Here is a 17,461-nt window from a genome sequence, read left to right on the forward strand (position 1 = left end):
AAATTTCAATTGAAATTTGATAGAGGAGTGGTCCTCATATGGAGGTTTAATTGTGCAAAATTTGGTGATATTCTAAGACCATTTTGATATGCAAATGATGCCCCAAAATTCGCTCACCGAATCTGGAAACTTTTCGTTTTCTCTTAGCCAAATGGTCAAATTTGATTTGGGGAGTTTTATTTCGAAAATTTGGATGTCAATGGTCTTTAAATTGCTCAGTGGATGTTTATGAACTCTTGGTTTCAATAATGGAGAGATTTGGAACTGATTTCATGGTACAAAAAGTTTGTAAACAAAAGAAAAGTGAGAAGGTAGTTTAGCCTTGAAACTCTTCATAAATTTTGGTTGTTTTAATGGCTGCCTTACCATGAGAGTTTATGTATGAAACTTGGTAGAAATGTTGTTCACACATGGAAGATTTAGTGTACCAAGTTTGATGTATTTCCACTGCCAATTCGATGACCAAATGATACTTCGAATCTAGTCTTCAAACCTGGAAAATAGCCCAACAGTCTTAACTTTTTCAGCAACTTGGAGCTACTATATCTTGGTGCTCGAAACTCCGTTTCTCATTCCGCTTGCTTTGTTATACTCTTGGATTGCAACACTAATTGATTTCCAAATTTAAAAGGTTAGTTCAAAACAAGTGAATTTTGCCGAATTTCCAAAGTTGGCCAAAAACCAACTTAAATCTGTCTTGGTAATTCAAGTTACCAACTTTGAGCCAAAATTTGAGTGCCTTTCACTTACATTCATGGAAAAGTGCCTTCTAAGAACTTTTAGTACTTTCAAAGAGGTTTCCAATGGTACCAAAATTTCCAATTTTTGACATATAGAATGTGAGATACGATTTTTCAAAATATCGTATCAAACTTGAAAATTTTCCGAACTTCCAAGGGAAGGGAGTTTTCAAATACTCCTTATTCCTTCAGTATTACTCGAACATTTTATACTTGATTTCTAAAATGAAATCTCGATTGCTCATGTACTTTAAGAAACTCCACTTGAACCTCGATTTACGAGTAATTGAGGTTCATTTTCATAAGATTTCCTTAGATTGCAGTAGCGTACAATCTTCCTCGATAATTAGAAATTTGTAGTGATTTTGAGTGATAGTTAATGGTTATTTGCTCAGGCGCTCAAGGGAACCTTCAAGAAGAACTCGAAGTGGACGCCTAGACACTTGTTTGAGTATTTACTCTCTTGTTGCAATAGGTGAGTGTTCCATATAGGAATACGTAATTGGAATAAGTCTATGACATGCTTAACCCATGGTCATTAAGTGTTAAGTGCTATATGATAAGAATTTACCACACTCATGCATATTCGAATGAGGTATACTTGAATTGCTCGACATGAAATACTTGAAGTATGTATACTTGAATTACTCAACATGAAATACCTGAAGTATGTATATTTGAACTATTCGATATGAAATGCTTAAAGAGCATATTTATGTGATTACTTGAAATGCTAGATATGAAATGCTTGGAGAGCATATATACATGATGTGTTTACATGATTAATTATGCTATGGCAGCATAAGTCAGTTGGAGTGAATCTCCCCGACTCTTACGTGGTAAAAGTGGAAAACGGCCAATGGCGACCTATTAAAATGACATATGTCTACCAATTAACCGTAATTACCACCGTTAACCGTTTACCGTTTACTGTTAACCGTATTTACTTATCGTTTTCTAATCTATGTGGTTACTTGCTTACTTGATTATCATGAATCACATGTTATATGAAGTTGTCCATCATTGTTAGGCGAGTGTGTACTTTACCTCACTCGACCTATTCAAATGATGAATTTTATTTTTGTCGAATTACTTGGTTACCTGTGCATGTTGTAAGCTATAAGCTGAACTTGGGCCCTGCCTCGGTTACTGACCTACTCGAGCCAGGACTGGGCTCGGTCGGGTAGGTTGGAGCCCTGGACAACCGTTTCGGTATACTCGAGTATTACCACTGGAGGGATAAGGCGATGGCCAGACCGTACCATGGGGATCGGAAGTCATAAGGTGCAGATGACCGACAGAGTTCCACTGGAATACCATATCCTACCGTATATGTTTACCCTGTATCATGATAATTGTTTTATGCTAAAATGTCAACATGAAATTCTGAGCCATGCCTGTGATATGCTCCAATCACTCGTGAACTATACATGCCAATTCTTGAACCATACATGTGGTATGCTCCCTTTACTTGATTTAATATAACTGCTAGAGTGTTTTGGAACCTCACTGGGCTGTGTAGCTCATTCCACGTTGTGGATTTCTTTTACAGGGTTCGAGACCAAGGGTGCTCGTGAGTAGTACTAGATTGTTTTCTTTTGAAGACTTTAAATTATATTATAACGGATGGCTATTGTACCCTTTTCCGTTGGGTTGTATTTAAGCTTGAAAGCTGCATAATTGTAAGTGTGAGATATTTGAAGTACTTTAATTATGTATTGAAGTTACTTAAAGTATTTCGAGCTTTTGAATAATGGATTGTAGTGAGTCCTGGCGAGAGCTGGGCAGGCGTCCTGCGGATACCCTTTGGTTCGCCTTAGGGAGAAGTGGGGGCGTCACAGTTTGGTATCAGAGCTAGCGTCAGATCTTTTGTAGTGTATTCTAGGCTAAATGTAGGATGCCCGGGACTGGGGAACTGGTCTGGAAAGTTAAATGAATTGCTTGTAGCGATAAATAGAGCCACTTCACGGGGTTCTACAAGGAGCAATAGGGCCAATGGGTTATGGTCCTTACTTTTACTTGTATGATTGCTAAGCTATTAATTGTATTGGATGGTTGGAGTTTTGCTCTTATTTAATCTTAGGAAAGTTGAGGTTCCATTACGCTCATAGATTTTTTGATGTTATCAATAAATTCTTTTCCAATTTTATTGACTTAAATTGAAATTTGTAAAGACAGAGGAAAATTGGATGATGGTAAAAGTTAAGTGGAAAATACGATGGTCAAGTCCAGTAGTCTGTAAGTCATTATCTTATAGCCCTTATAGACTTGTTAGGTAGAAGGTAAATACTATCAAAGAGTTATTCTTGAAGGAGCAAAATATTCGGCTACCAGAAATTACAATACATAATAGAACTCTATAGTTGAAGGGTTATGTAGCAAACACTAGAAGATAGCATCACAAAAGGTAGTACTATGCTCAATATCTTCGACTAACCGCATACCTGTGAAGGTTAAACTATGCCTAGGGTGATAAATTAAAAGAAATTGATGAAAGATTATGCATTGTTTCAGCATTTACCTATAACTAGGCTCTTAGATAAAGCGACAAATTATTTAAGTTTGGCCACAGGTAGAACAAGGATGTAAGGCCCAAAGACAACCTAAGAGGGGGGGTGAATTAGGTTGATTAAAATCTTAATCAAATTTATGCAATTTTTGCTTAATAAAAATTTACCTTCTTTTCTAGTAATAATCAATCAAGTAGATTAGAAGAAGAGAGCAATATTGATTCGAAAAACAAGTATAGATAAGCAATGAGAATTTTATTAAACAAAAAGAATAAGATAGAATATCAAACCGATTGTCTACCAAGCTTTCCTCAAACTTGAAGACCAATCACTAGGTTGAGCAACTTCTCTTTGATGAAAGATGATCAACTAGATGTACAATGGAGGGAGCACTTCCTCCTTGCCCTAAGCCTCACTTAGTCAAGCTAAGAAGTTTTACAATCACTCAGATAACCCTCAACAAAGCTACACTAATGAAACTTTCAACCACAAGAGAAAAGCTCACAAGAAATTCACACCACTTGGAGAACAAATCTAGCTTTGGAGACTATTTTCTAGCTAAAATATCTCATGAGATCTTGTAAACAAAGTGTGCAAAAGTTCCTATCTGATTCAGAGTCGTTTGTATTTGAAGGGAACCAAAGATGGGCTTCATTAATACTTCCAACGGATAGAAGGCATATGAAGAGTCAGCTAGCCGTTGGGGCTGTCGGACGTCCGACGGCTTAGTCATCGTCCGAACCCATCATCCGAAAAACAGTCAAGTTGTTGTTCAGACGTCCGATGGAATTTTATCGTCCGAGCTTCAGTGTCCGAACGCCGTCCAGAGAGTTATCAAATCTTCGAGGAATTTTTAGGACGTCCGATGAGATTGATGTTCGTCCGAAGCATGCGTCCGATCCTTCAGGACGTCCGATGCTTCCTAGCGAGCGTCCGACAGAGTCTTGGCAGAGAGTCATCAAAACTTTGTGGAATTTTTAGGACGTCCGACACGATCGATGTGCGTCCGACAGAAACTCCTTCCTGATGTTCTTCATCCTTTCGGACGTCCGACAGATTCCATTGGACGTCCGACATGGGTGTCCTGTTTTTGCTTCTCCTTTTAGTTGATTTTCATTTCATGACATATTCGTACCTGATTCTTTGATAGGCAAAACACTTATATTTGAAGAGAGTTAGATAAATATTTCAAAGACCTTTGTGATCATCAAAACCAAGAATAACATTCTCCCCCTTTTTGATGATGACAAAACAAAGGTTTGAAATGAGATTTGATGATTGCAATAAAAACTCCCTCTTTCTTAATAGATAAGAACTCCCCCTTACTTAGTGAATCATAAAAATTTTGAAAAAGCTCCCCCTCACTTGGCTGCCCAACCGAATTAAACAATTATCCACAATACGACAATAAAGCAGCCAAAAACCAATATTTTACAAATTCAATCCATCAGCCAATCCAAATTTAATCAATCCAACATCATCAATCATCAATCATCAACCAATCAAGTCATCTCCCCCTTTTTGTCATCACAAAAGGGCAAACAATCTCATCCACACACATTCATCAATGCAAACCAAAAAACTTCATTACATCCACACAATCATCATTCCAAAATACTTAAGCATCTATTAAACAGTACCAAAAGAAACATAAACATAATCAAAACCAAATGTTGAAGTCATCTACATATCCATTGTTGACCACCACAAACACATGAAATAGACAAACAAAATGCAAATGTCCTAAATGGTGAACTATGTGGATCCAGGAGTTCTTCGAGAGAGCTGATATTGGGAGAGGTCCTCCTCTTCAGTTTCTTCATCAGCTTCAGCAGCCTCTTCAACTGGTGCCTTGCCTTTATCTGCTGTGGAAGGGCCATGAGGAGTCACAGGAGTTGATGAACCAGGGTCTGGAATTGATGAGCTGGGATCAGTGGGGTGTGGCTCTTTGTCATGGGACACTTCCTCAACCACAGGTGGGGAAAAAAGAAGGTTCTTTTTGTCTAGGAAGGCTGTTTGTTGCTCAGAGGACATGGTGAGCATTAGACCATGTTCTAGAAGAAAAACATGTTGTTTGAGTTCACGAAGGAGCTCAATCACTTCATCATTGGAGGAGGAAGATGCCTTAGTGGCAGGCTTCCTGGGATGAATGGGAGTGAGTGAAACAGATGAAGGATCATGTGCAGACTTAGACCTCTGATCACTAGATGATGCCCCCTTATAAGCCCACAGATTATCTTTAAAAACAAGATTTTTCCTTTCAAAATATCCTTTGGTAAAGGCATAAGAAGATGCTTCTTTGGGACAAACACCTAGAATTGGGACTTTGTAAAACTCAAAAATCTTTTGAAGAAACTTTCCATAAGATAGTTTTCTGCGAGAATCAGTGGCATAGCGAAGTAAAAACTTGCACATGACAAAACCAAAATCAATACGAATTTTTTCTCGAAAACAGTAAAAGAGATACAACTCCATTTTGTTTGCATCAGTTCTATGACCATCAGTGGGTACAAGCAGGTTTGAAATGATTGAAAAGGCAATTAGATTCACAGGAGCAAGATCATTCAGTTTAGCATCAGCAGGGGAGGAAAAACTTCTTTTAAAATAAGTCAACATTTTAGCCCCATCAAAATGATTATCAGCAGTAGGGTGCTCCTCATAGGAAAAGAAGTTTGCAATTTTATCCTTGCATCCAGGTTCAATAGTAGTTTTTAAAATGGAATTCACAATTTCAGAATCAAAGATTAAGTCTACCCCATTAACCCTGGACATGATCTCAGTTTGGTCAGTGCCTTTCCTAAGATTGGCAAAAAATTGATGCAGCATTTCAGGATAATAGACATTGGGCATAGAAACGAGATGTGACCATTTCTGGAAAGCAAATAGACTCAGAATAGATTCTAAACCTATGTGGCGAAATTCAGAAGAGTTTACAGTTCGTTGAGGGATGACACCTTTCTGGGATATCCAGGAGTGTTTGTCTTTTGCAGCATCATCAAAAAATGTAGGGAGTGGGGCTGATTTTGGAGGCGGTTGAGAAGAGGTTCCCTGTCCAGATGCAGGCTGAGAGGTGGGTTGTGGAGTAGGCCGTGACATTTGACCCTTTATGGCTCCTCTTTTGAAGCGTTTGGATGAGCGTTTGACCGTAGGAAGATCCTCATCCTCATCCCTGAGTGGATGCTTGCGTCCGGCAGTAACCTTTCCTCCTCTTAGATTTACCATTGTGCGAAATGTGTGGAATGAAGGATGCAAATGATGCACACAGTAGTAGGGAAGTGAGTCGCACAGAAATTTTGGGACAAAAAATCCTTGAACAAGATTTGACAGAGCGGTTATGAGAAAGTAGGGTTTTGAGGGAAATTTGGGAATTTACGAAATATTGTGCGATTCGATGAAATAATCAGGAGAAATGAATCGCAATCAATCAGGAAAAGTTTTGCTTGAGTCAATTTGGGAATGAGAGCGTCAGAATGGTATGAATTTGAGAGTGAGAAATGAGAGAGTTTTCGTCCGAGAGGAAATAGAAGAAAAAAGAGTTTGAAGCAAATGAGGGAGAAAGTTGTTTTAAAAAGTGATCCGTTGCACTGTCGGACGGCCGAACGAAGTCGTATGTCCGACAGCTTCGTCCGAACAGGTGTTTTCTGGAAAAAATAGCTGAAGAACATTATCGGACGTCCGTTCATCTTCTTTCGGACGTCCGAAGATTTTGAGAAATTTTAAGATGATTTTTCGATTATTCCCAATTTTGATCTTAGATGAGTGAACTGATCTAATGGCAAAGCTTTGGTAAAAATATCAACATATTGATCTTTAGAACAAACATAATTTACACAAATTTCACCTTTTTGAACAAGGTCTCGAATAAAATGGTGCTTTATATCTATATGCTTTGTCCTAGAATGTTGAATTGGATTTTTGGTCAAATTAATAGCACTAGTGTTATCACAGAATATAGGCATGCAGTCATATAACAATCCAAAATCATTCAAGGTATGCTTCATCCATAAAAGTTGAGCACAACATGCACTAGCGGCAATATATTCCGCTTCGGTTGTAGACAAAGATATTGCATTTTGCTTTTTGCTAAACCAAGAGACTAAGCAGTTACCAAGAAAGTGACAAGTTCCACTAGTACTTTTTCTGTCAACACGACAACCACCAAAATCCGCATCCGAATATCCATATAAAGCAAATTCACAAGATCTAGCATACCAAATACCATAATCTAATGTACCTTTCAAATACCTAAAAATTCTTTTAACAGCATTTAAATGTGATTCTTTTGGACACGATTGAAATCTAGCACACAAGCAAACAGCAAACATAATATCAGGTCTGCTTGCGGTCAAATAGAGTAAGCTTCCGATCATACCTCTATAGTGCTTTTCATCCACATGATTACCTTCTTCATCTTTGTCAAGTTTTGTAGAAGTGCACATAGGAGTTCCAACTTGCTTTGAGTCCTCCATGCCAAACTTTTTCAGCAATTCCTTGGTATACTTTGCTTGATTTATAAAAATTCCCTCAAGGGCTTGATGTATTTGAAGTCCAAGGAAGAAATTTAATTCTCCCATCATACTCATTTCAAATTCACTTTGCATAGTGGTGGAAAAATCCTTGCATAGATACTCATTAGTAGCACCAAAAATAATATCATCAACATATATTTGCACAATAAGAAGGTCATTTAACACTTGCTTAGTAAAAAGTGTGGTGTCCACAATACCTCTTTTGAAACCATTTTCAATCAAGAAACCACTTAATCTTTCATACCAAGCTCTTGGAGCCTGTTTTAAACCATATAATGCTTTAGATAGTTTAAACACATGACTTGGAAATTTTGTATTTTCAAAACCGGGGGGTTGATCCACATATACTTCTTGATCAATAAAAGCATTTAAAAAGGCACTTTTCACATCCATTTGAAACAATTTGAAACCCTTGAAACAAGCAAAAGCAAGAAGCATTCTAATAGATTCTAATCTTGCTACGGGAGCAAATGTTTCATCAAAATCAATTCCTTCTTCTTGTGCATATCCTTTAGCAACTAATCTGGCTTTATTTCTTACAACAGCACCTTTATCATCCAATTTATTTCTGAATATCCACTTTGTACCAATGATAGGTTGATTTTGAGGTCTATCAACAAGTGTCCAAACTTTATTTCTCTCAAATTGATTAAGCTCCTCTTGCATAGCCAAAATCCAGTTATCATCCTTTAAAGCATCATTGATGTTTTTGGGTTCAAAAAGAGAAACTAAAGCAAAATTGTTCAACAATTTCTTAGATGAGGAACGAGTGTTTACCTTCTCGGATGGATCACCAATAATAAGATCTTTTGGATGATTTTGGCTAAATTTCCAAGCCTTGGGAAGGTCTTTGACTGAATCATCATTCTCATCTTCATCACCCTTTTCTTGATCATTATGAGCTTCATCCATCATTTCCATTGCTGCTGGTTTAGATATTCCTTCATCACCAATTTTCAGCTTTTCCATTTCTTCACGAACACCTACATCATCATCCTCACACGAACTTTTGGAATTATCATCATTAGTTTCATCAAATGTTATGTGTATGGCATCTTCAATCACAAGAGTCCTTCTATTAAAGACTCTATATCCTCTTTTGTTCTCACAATATCCCAAAAATATTCCTTCGTCAGATTTTTTCTCAAACTTACCAAGATGCTCCTTTAAATTTAAAATAAAACATTTACAACCAAAGACTTTGAAATATCCAACCGTAGGTTTCTTATCAAAAATAAGTTCATAAGATGTTTTATTCAAAATGGGTCTCAAAAGGATTCTGTTCATCACATAACATGCAGTGTTTACCGCTTCAGCCCAAAGGTATTTTGGCAAACTACATTCACTTAACATAGTTCTAGCAGCCTCTTGTAGTGTCCTATTTTTCCTTTCTACAACACCATTTTGTTGTGGAGTTCTTGCAATTGAAAACTCATGTGTTATGCCATTATGATCACAGAAATCTGGAAAACCACAATACTTGAATTCCGTTCCATTATCACTTCTAATCCTAACAATTTTTAAGCCAAGCAGATTTTGTACTTTAGCAAACAATGAAGTGAAATTTTTGAAGGCATCATCCTTATGAGCAAGAAATATCACCCAAGTATATCTAGAATAATCATCCACAATCACAAAGCAGTATTTCTTACCTCCCAAGCTAGTGATTTGAGTAGGACCAAATAAGTCAAGATGCAAGAGTTCTAAAGGTTTGGAAGTAGATACACATTTCTTTGGTTTAAAAGAAACTTTTGTTTGCTTTCCAAATTGACATGCATCACAAATTTTATCCTTTTCAAAACTGATTTTAGGCAAGCCTCTAACCAGCTCCTTTTTTGAAATTTACTTTAGTAATTCCATGTTAAAATGACAAAGTCTCCTATGCCACAACCAAGGGTCTTCATTTGAAGCTTTAAGACATTTGAAGCTAGAAGAATCAATTTTATCAAGAACCACAATATATATGTCGTTAAACCTCTTACCTTTAAACATAACATTATATTTGGAATCAAGCACAATGCATTCATGCTTTTTGAACAACACATTCAAGTCTTTATCACACAATTGACTAACACTAAGCAAGTTATAACCTAAGTTATCAACTAAGAGCACATTATGAACAAAAGTTTCACCATTCTTACCAACATCACCTATTCCAATTGTCTTAGCTTTCACATCATCACCGAATGTCACCTTTCCACTTGATTTTGATTTTAGCTTTATGAACAAGGAGGGATCACCGGTCATATGCCTTGAGCAGCCGCTATCAATAAACCATTTGGACTTGATTGAGCCTTTTTCCTGAAAAGAGAAAAATGTTTGGTACCCTTTTTAATTTTTGGGTCCACAATAGTTAGCATTGTATCTCACTAACCACATGCATTTCATCCCTCTGTTCAGATTTCTTTTCACATAGCAATCTCCTTTCAAATGCCCTTTTTGACAACAAAAATCACACATAATGGAAGAGTCCTTAACATGTACTGGTTTGACATATCTCAATCCATTTCTTCTATATGTAATGAAACCATGTGCATTTTTGTTGCCTGCTAATGTTCTTTGATGAGCAGTAAGAAAGATAGATGACATGTTCTTTTTGAGAAAATCTTGTTTTCTTGCTTTCAAAGTCTCATCCAAGTTGTCCATTCTTTTCTTCAAATCACCATGTCTTTCCTTCAGCATTCTACAAATATTTGTCTTTCTATCAAGCTCATTTTGAACATTAAATCCGGCTCTTACAAGACAATCATTGTCAATCTTTAGTTGCTTATTTTGTTGAAGAAGACTTGTATTTTCATGAATGAGAAAAGTAATTTTCTGTTTTAGCTGCTTGTTTTTATCATAAGATTCCTTCAAGGCATTATGCAGCTTTTCAACAAAGGATTCAAGATCATCATCTTCTTCATCATCACTTTCAGATTGAGAGTGTATGGAAGTTACCTCATTATCTCCAATAGCCATGAAGGCCATTTGAGCTGATTCTTCCTCTTCTTCAACTTCCCCTTCAGAGTTGCATTCATTCCAAGTAATCTGGAAGTTGTTGAATCTTGGCTTTCGATCAGCTTTCCCATCTTTCATTTTCTTCATTGGGCATTCGTTTGCATAGTGTCCAGGCTGTCCACATTCATAGCATTTGTCCACTAGCTTCTTGTTGAATTCTTGTTTTCCTTTGTTCCTTGCATTTGATGAATAATTTTGAAATTGATTGCTAGGTCCTCCCTTTCTAAACTTCCTTTTATTCAGGATTCTCTTGAAACCTCTTGTGATGAGAGCAAGATCATTATCATCACCATCCGAGTCTTCATCATCCAAGTGAGCTGGATCATCTTCACTTTGAGTAGTCTTTAGAGCAATATTTCTCTTTGCTCTAGCATCCTCTTCCTCCTGCACTTTAGATTTCAGTTTCAACTCATAAGAGGTTAGTGAGTTAATGAGAGATTCAATAGGCACAGAATTTAAATCCTTAGCTTCCTCAATTGCAGTCACTTTATTTTCCCATTCTTTCCCCAATGCATTGAGAATTTTTCTGTTCTTCTCTCCCAAGGTATACTCTTTGTCCAACACCTCGAGATCTTTGATCAAGTCATTGAACCTGCAATACATTTTGTCAATATCCTCAAGAGGTTCAATTTTAAATGATTCATATTTTGTGACCAAGATAGCCTTTTTCTGTTCTCTCACGTTGTCACCACCCTCATGGATTTCTCTTAACTTATCCCACATTTCTTTGGCCGATTTACAGCCTTTCACTCTAATTGATTCATTTGAATCTAAGGCACTATAAAGAACATTCATGGCCTTGGCATTCAATGTGAGGTTAGTCCTATCTTGAGCATTCATTTCAGCTCTCATTTTTGGCCGAAGCAACCCTGTATCTGCATCAAGAAAGTTAGCTTCATGCGGTCCTTCACTCACAATAAACCATAGCTCAATATCAATAGATTGCATAAAGATAATCATCCTTTCTTTCCAACTAACATAATTGGAGCCACTAAACATGGGAGGCCTAGTAACAGATTGCCCCTCAACAAACATAGCATGACAGGTTGTCATCTTTACTCCAAGCCGTTTGAGCTTAATCTCTAGGAGACCAAGCTCTGATACCAATTGTAAGGCCCAAAGACAACCTAAGAGGGGGGTGAATTAGGTTGATTAAAATCTTAATCAAATTTATGCAATTTTTGCTTAATAAAAATTTACCTTCTTTTCTAGTAATAATCAATCAAGTAGATTAGAAGAAGAGAGCAATATTGATTCGAAAAACAAGTATAGATAAGCAATGAGAATTTTATTAAACAAAAAGAATAAGATAGAATATCAAACCGATTGTCTACCAAGCTTTCCTCAAACTTGAAGACCAATCACTAGGTTGAGCAACTTCTCTTTGATGAAAGATGATCAACTAGATGTACAATGGAGGGACACTTCCTCCTTGCCCTAAGCCTCACTTAGTCAAGCTAAGAAGTTTTACAATCACTCAGATAACCCTCAACAAAGCTACACTAATGAAACTTTCAACCACAAGAGAAAAGCTCACAAGAAATTCACACCACTTGGAGAACAAATCTAGCTTTGGAGACTATTTTCTAGCTAAAATATCTCATGAGATCTTGTAAACAAAGTGTGCAAAAGTTCCTATCTGATTCAGAGTCGTTTGTATTTGAAGGGAACCAAAGATGGGCTTCATTAATACTTCCAACGGATAGAAGGCATATGAAGAGTCAGCTAGCCGTTGGGGCTGTCGGACGTCCGACGGCTTAGTCATCGTCCGAACCCATCGTCCGAAAAATAGTCAAGTTGTTGTTCGGATGTCCGATGGAATTTTATCGTCCGAGCTTCAGTGTCCGAACGCCGTCCAGAGAGTTATCAAATTTTTGAGGAATTTTTAGGACGTCCGATGAGATTGATGTTCGTCCGAAGCATGCGTCCGATCCTTCAGGACGTCCGATGCTTCCTAGCGAGCGTCCGACAGAGTCTTGGCAGAGAGTCATCAAAACTTTGTGGAATTTTTAGGACGTCCGACACGATCGATGTACGTCCGACAGAAACTCCTTCCTGATGTTCTTCATCCTTTCGGACGTCCGACAGATTCCATTGGACGTCCGACATGGGTGTCCTGTTTTTGCTTCTCCTTTTGGTTGATTTTCATTTCATGACATATTCGTACCTGATTCTTTGATAGGCAAAACACTTATATTTGAAGAGAGTTAGATAAATATTTCAAAGACCTTTGTGATCATCAAAACCAAGAATAACAAAGGACATATTCGAAAAGAATAGAGAGGCTATTCCTTTTTTTGGTTACTGAGTTTGTCTTTAAGCATGTTGATAGGTTTGGTGTTTAGAAACTGTATGCATCTTTTAGACAGTGCCCAGGCAGTCTAGTGTGTTACATTTGGCTGTGAAACTTGTTTTTCTTGTTTCGTATCATTATACTTGCTTGCTAAGGCTTTTTGAATGCTTTGGTCCTGATCTCGGTTTAGCTCTTCAACACAATTGGGCATCCTTCCTAACATATGAAAATACCAGGGAATATGCCTGCCTAACTTTTAACCTTAATCCAAACAGTGGAAACACCATAAAACTGGGGTTTTGTTGATTTTGCAAGCAATTGCATTGCAGTTGATGAACATAGTTGGTTCTGTTTTCTCCTTTATTCACCATTCTCTATCTTTGTATCCTTCTGTTTGGGAATCTCATAACTACTTTTGCTTGAAATGGCTTTGTTTTCATTAGCTTTTGTATTTTCCTTTTTGTGTCTTGAGATGAATGGGCCATGAAACCAAGTTTGTAGCATGGTTGTACTGCTTAGCAAGATTGCAAATTGTTAAAGAAGAAGATAATCAAGCACTGGTTTCCCAGGTTTTTGTGAAGCACTTGGAGTTGATTCAGAAATTGCAATTGACGTATTCTCTTAAATCTGCAAGATCCCATGGAGTATTGGGGCTCAATGACTATCGCATTTTACCTTTCATATTTGGGTCTTCACATTTGATTGACCACAAGTATATTAAGCCAAAATCAATTCAGAATGAGGATATATTGGAGAATTTTGCAGGTGAATATTTGTACTTGTCATGTATTGTATGTATAAAGAATGATAGAAAGGGATTGTGTAAGGATCGAAGACAACCTAAGAGGGGGGTGAATTAGGTTGATTATAAAAACTAATCAAGTTATAGACACCTTTTTGTTCAATATGAAATTTACCCTCTTTTCTAGGTGACCACACAATGAAACAATTAGTAAAAAAGTAAGATTGCTTGGGAGTAGAAGAGATCAGCAATTTAAAGATCACAAGATAACAATAAGTAAATAAGAAGGGAAGAATTGCAAACCAATTGACTACCAAACTCCTCTTGAGCTTGTAGATCAATTTATAGAACAAGTTTCTTCAAATTGATGAAATACAACCAATCTTGTGTACAAAGGAAGGTTCACTTCCTCCTTGCCCCAAGTTCTACTCGGTCAAACTAGAAAGTTTTACTATCTCTCAGGACAACCCTCACAGAGCTACACTATTGAAATATTCACTCACAAATGAAAAGTTTACAACGAACTTCACACCACCAAAACTACAAATCTTTCTTGAAGAGTATTTTCTCATTAAAATCACTCTAGATCTTTTGTATCTTCATTGTGCAAAAGTTATTTGGAGTTTCTGACCATGTTCTATTTATAGGAGACCAAGAAAGTGCTTCATTAATGCTTCCAACGGATAGAAAATAGTTGAAGAGTCAACTAGCCGTTGGGAGTGTTGGACGTCCGGTACTCCTTTTTTTGCGTTCGACAGTAGGCAGTGAGTTTGAGAAATTTTCTTCAATTCTATCGGATGTCCGGTATTGTCTTTGTGAGCGTCCAACAGCTTTTGTCGAGTTTGAAGGATCCTATCTGACGTCCGGTACTTCCGTCCGATAGCAGATAAAGAGTTTGAAAGATTCTATCAGACGTCCGATGCTTGCGTCCGATCGAGGTCAATGAGCTAGGGGTAATGTCTTATTGTGATAGCCCCACTTTCCCCTAAGGCGAACCAAAGGGGTTAGCAGACTGCCTGCCCAGCTCTCGCCAGAACTAACGAGCAGTTACACGTGATCGAAAGCGTTCCGGGAAAGTAAAAGCGCGCTCGGACAAGCCAAAATCACAAAATAAAACAAACGAAAAATTGAAGCCGATATGAAAAGTGCCAGGCACGACAGAATCCGGCCGGATTCCTGGCCGGATACAGGCCAGAGAGCAAAAGGCCGGATTCTTTTTTTTCCCAAGGCAATCCGGCCGACAATCCGGCCAGTTTCTGGCCGGATTCGACCCAGTCCATTCCCGCCAAATTTTTTTTTTCTTTTGCCGTTTAAAAACCTAATCCATCCAAAATCCAACCAAATATCATTCAAGCAAAAACACCTTGAAATTCAATATTTACAAGCCAAATAACATACAAAAGCTATCCAACAAGTTTATACATGTATGGTTTGCAAATTTACAATTCAAAAGGAAGGTCGGATCTAAAACCGACTAGGGTTTCATTCATTGAGGAGCTATTCAAAATGTATTCACAACTAGCTCAACTCGGCAACCAACTATCAAAGCCATTCCAAAAGTATTCAATTCCTGTAAGGAAAATAAAAGGAATAGAGTGAGCTTACGCCCAGTGAGATACTATCACTCAAGCAACAAAGTTCATATAAGCATAAAGCTTTTCATTCCAATTCATCTACTAGGAAGTAAGCCAAAAGCACACATCAAGAGAATTGGTAAAAGGATACGGACGGCTCTCAAGAGCCCCTTTCCTCGCTTGCATACTTGATCGGATCTCATTGACCCTCCGTCAATGTTTAAGGAGTAACCAAACGTAGACTCCACTTTACTTCCATTCCTTCCACCCAACATCCCCCTACCGGGCCCGAACTCCAAACAGTAGAAATTTGGTAATACTCGAGTATATCGGAATCGAGAGTCTCATACTACAAGATTCCATATAACAGTCCCCATGGCTCATCAATTTTCACGACCAAGCCCTCGCCGGCTCGATTCAATCGACTACCAATGGGGTTGAGCTCAGTAGTAACAGTAATGGTTGTTGGATACTCGTCCAAACGACACCAAATCCGGTGTATTCATATACCATCAAGTAATACAGTAAACAGTCGTATAGAGGACATAAAGAGTGAGAGTGGTCAAGTACACCCTCGCTTTAATCCATTTCCATGGTGCAAGTAACATTCAAAGCATCAATTTCAAGTATAGCAAAGCCACATAGTAACAAACAAGTGAGTAGTACACTCACCAAGCAAGTAAATGATATTTCATACACTTCTGCCCAAAGAGCGTCTTGAACCACCGTCACGCCCTAAAACAGTCAAACAAGCACAATGAGACTCGAATACGAGTCATAAACCAAATCCACATACTACCAAAAATAAGGCTCCATTAGAACGTATAAGTACCAAAGTAAGCTAGGGAAAATCCGGAAATAAAAGTTAAGCCCTAAAACCCAAAAATAGTTTTGACGTCATTTAGCGTATTGGACACAACCGGCACTACGATTACCAGATGGAGGTACAATATACACCGTTTCGAAGCTAACAGAAAGGGCTAAAATGTTGAAGAAGGCCACTCAGTCCAGTTTGTAGTGCAACTAGGTCAAAATTTCAATGTACCAAACTAGAACTGCATAAACAGGTTAGCGAACCGCATTCTGGTTAAATAACCATAAATCAGGCTACCAAAGCCCAATTCAAGTGATTCCAAATCCATCCGAAAGATAAGATACCAGGCTATATTTATTAAGAAGACATCAACAACCAAATCAGTATTATTCCCAGTCAAACTAACCAATTACAGAAGCGGATTAGCAGTTTCGGACAGAAACAGGGCAACAGGAGTATTTCGGTCTTTTCACAGGCTACGCTGCTCCGATTGAGCTAAAATTTTTCAGGCAACTATAAAATAGCATTCTCTACAACTTTCATGTTTTAACCCAAGGCTAATTCATCCTATAACTAGGGGAAACAGTACCGGACAGAATGGGGTTAAATTGAAACCCTAATTCCGAAATTTCCTTTCAAAGCGGAAATTTTCCGCAAATAGCCACATTTGATGCACTCTAGCTTCATTCTAAAACATTCCCAACCATCATCCATGGCCAAGCAATCTTAAACATATAAAAACAGAAAAATCATGATTAAATAAAAAAAACTCACCAATCTCAACCAAAATCATGCAATAGCCCACAAAATCATCTCTTATACTACTACAAGCCACAAATTTAACATTCTTAGGCACAAAAGAAAGGTTCCTTAACTACTCACCTTGTAACCAATGAAGGAAGACAACTGTCGCGCCCCATTTTTTATAAGGCAAATAAATGGTTTAAAAAGTGAATTTTGATTCAATTTTTGGTTGGAAAATGAATTTGTGATTTAAAAAGAAAATGGAAAGACATGGGTCTAAATGGGACTTGAAAATGCGACGATTTGACCCAAAATGTAGCTTAAAAGGGGTTTTGAAATAAAAATCGGAGTCACCACTTGGTATTGAGTTAAGGTGTACCAAGTCACCTAAAAATGAAATTTCAAAGGAAAAAGTAGAAAAAACCCCTTTTAAACGACTCCTAGTCTACGAAAATCAAAGAAAAAGGTTCGGGAGTCACATTTGAAGAAAAGGAAGGCAAGGATAAAAATCCGAG

General features: G+C 37.6%; 1 pseudogene; it reads left to right on the forward strand.

The window, feature by feature from the left end:
• The window catches only part of LOC113759974, an 86,609-nt pseudogene that overhangs the window by 37,723 nt on the left and 31,425 nt on the right, over nucleotides 1-17,461 (forward strand).

This window comes from Coffea eugenioides, chromosome 2, assembly GCF_003713205.1.
Source record: "Coffea eugenioides isolate CCC68of chromosome 2, Ceug_1.0, whole genome shotgun sequence".
In the NCBI taxonomy this organism is placed as follows: Eukaryota; Viridiplantae; Streptophyta; class Magnoliopsida; order Gentianales; family Rubiaceae; genus Coffea; species Coffea eugenioides.